General features: G+C 42.2%; 1 pseudogene across 1 annotated transcript; it reads left to right on the forward strand.

The window, feature by feature from the left end:
* The first annotated feature begins 239 nt into the window (after positions 1–239).
* LOC111549973 lies at positions 240–1,591 on the forward strand (annotated as a pseudogene). The gene has a single exon (XR_002733887.3). The product of XR_002733887.3 is annotated as a heterogeneous nuclear ribonucleoprotein C pseudogene (transcript).
* Positions 1,592–2,128: the final 537 nt, after the last annotated feature.

The raw sequence follows: 2,128 nt of genomic DNA on the forward strand, positions 1-2,128 counted from the left end.
CTAGATAAAAATTGTAAGATGATATTTTTGAAGTAACAATTGACGAAGGACACATATGTAGAATATTTAAAGAAATCTTATCAATGCATAAGAGAAAAGAACCCAATAAAAATTGGGTTAAAAGATGTGAACAAATATTGCACAGAAGAAGGAAAACTCAATGGCTACAAAATACATTAAGAAATAAATGGTCGGTCTCATTAGTAATCATAAAAATGCATATTAAAGCTATAGTCGGCCATTTTGTGAAGAGACGAAGACTGAGCGGTTGTGTCCGCGTTGCCGACCTCGTCCAGCAGTCGGTTTCTCCACGCAGAATCCGGGAGTAGGAGACTCAGAATCGAATCTCTTCTCCCTCCCCCCTCCTGTGAGATTTTTTTGATCTTCAGCTACATTTTCAGCTTTGTGAGAAACCTTATCATCAAACACAATGGCCAGCAACGTTACCAACAGGACAGATCCTCGCTCCATGAACTCCCGTGTGTTCATTGGGAATCTCAACACTCTTGTGGTCAAGAAATCTGATGTGGAGGCAATCTTTTCGAAGTACGGCAAAATTGTGGGCTGCTCTGTTCATAAGGGCTTTGCCTTCGTTCAATATGTTAATGAGAGAAATGCCCGGGCTGCTGTAGCAGGAGAGGATGGCAGAATGATTGCTGGCCAGGTTTTAGATATTAACCTGGCTGCAGAGCCAAAAGTGAACCGAGGAAAAGCAGGTGTGAAACGATCTGCAGCGGAGATGTACGGCTCCTCTTTTGACTTGGACTATGACTTTCAACGGGACTATTATGATAGGATGTACAGTTACCCAGCACGTGTACCTCCTCCTCCTCCTATTGCTCGGGCTGTAGTGCCCTCGAAACGTCAGCGTGTGTCAGGAAACACCTCACGAAGGGGCAAAAGTGGCTTCAATTCTAAGAGTGGACAGCGGGGATCTTCCAAGTCTGGAAAGTTGAAAGGAGATGACCTTCAGGCCATTAAGAAGGAGTTGACCCAGATAAAACAAAAAGTGGATTCTCTCCTGGAAAACCTGGAAAAAATTGAAAAGGAACAGAGCAAACAAGCAGAGATGAAGAACGGTAAGTCAGAAGAGGAGCAGAGCAGCAGCTCCGTGAAGAAAGATGAGACTAATGTGAAGATGGAGTCTGAGGGGGGTGCAGATGACTCTGCTGAGGAGGGGGACCTACTGGATGATGATGATAATGAAGATCGGGGGGATGACCAGCTGGAGTTGATCAAGGATGATGAAAAAGAGGCTGAGGAAGGAGAGGATGACAGAGACAGCGCCAATGGCGAGGATGACTCTTAAGCACATAGTGGGGTTTAGAAATCTTATCCCATTATTTCTTTACCTAGGCGCTTGTCTAAGATCAAATTTTTCACCAGATCCTCTCCCCTAGTATCTTCAGCACATGCTCACTGTTCTCCCCATCCTTGTCCTTCCCATGTTCATTAATTCATATTGCCCGCGCCTAGTCCCATTTTCACTTCCTTTGACGCTCCTAGTAGTTTCGTTAAGTCTTACCCTGTAATTTTTGCTTTTAATTTTGATACCTCTTTATGACTTAACAATAAAAAGGATGTATGGTTTAAAAAAAAAAATAAAGCTATAGTCAATACCATTACACATACACCAGATTTGAAAATTTTAAACAACTGACAATATTATGTGTTGACAAGAATATGAACAACTAGAACTATTGTAAACTGGGGGTGGGAGTAAATATTGCTATAATACTTTGGAAAACAATTGGTACTACTTTACAATGTTGAGCATGTACACATGCTATGACCTAAGAATTTCACTTGTATGGATGGTGTGTCACTTTCTTTTTTCTTTTCTTTTGTTTTTCTTTCTTTTCTTTTCTTTTTCTTTTTTTTTTTTTTTTTTTTTTTTTTTTGAGCTGGAGTCTTGCTCTGTTGCCCAAGCTGGAGTGCAGTGGCGTGACCTTGGCTCACTGCAACCTCTGCCTCCTGGGTTAAGCAATTCTCATGCCTCAGCCTCCCTAGTAGGTGGGATTACAGGAGCCCACCACCATGTCTGGCTAATTTTTGTATTTTTAGTAGAGATGATGTTTCGCCATGTTGGCCAGGCTGGTCTTGAACTCCTGACCTCAAGTGATCCACC

Source organism: Piliocolobus tephrosceles, chromosome 9 (assembly GCF_002776525.5).
Source record: "Piliocolobus tephrosceles isolate RC106 chromosome 9, ASM277652v3, whole genome shotgun sequence".
In the NCBI taxonomy this organism is placed as follows: Eukaryota; Metazoa; Chordata; class Mammalia; order Primates; family Cercopithecidae; genus Piliocolobus; species Piliocolobus tephrosceles.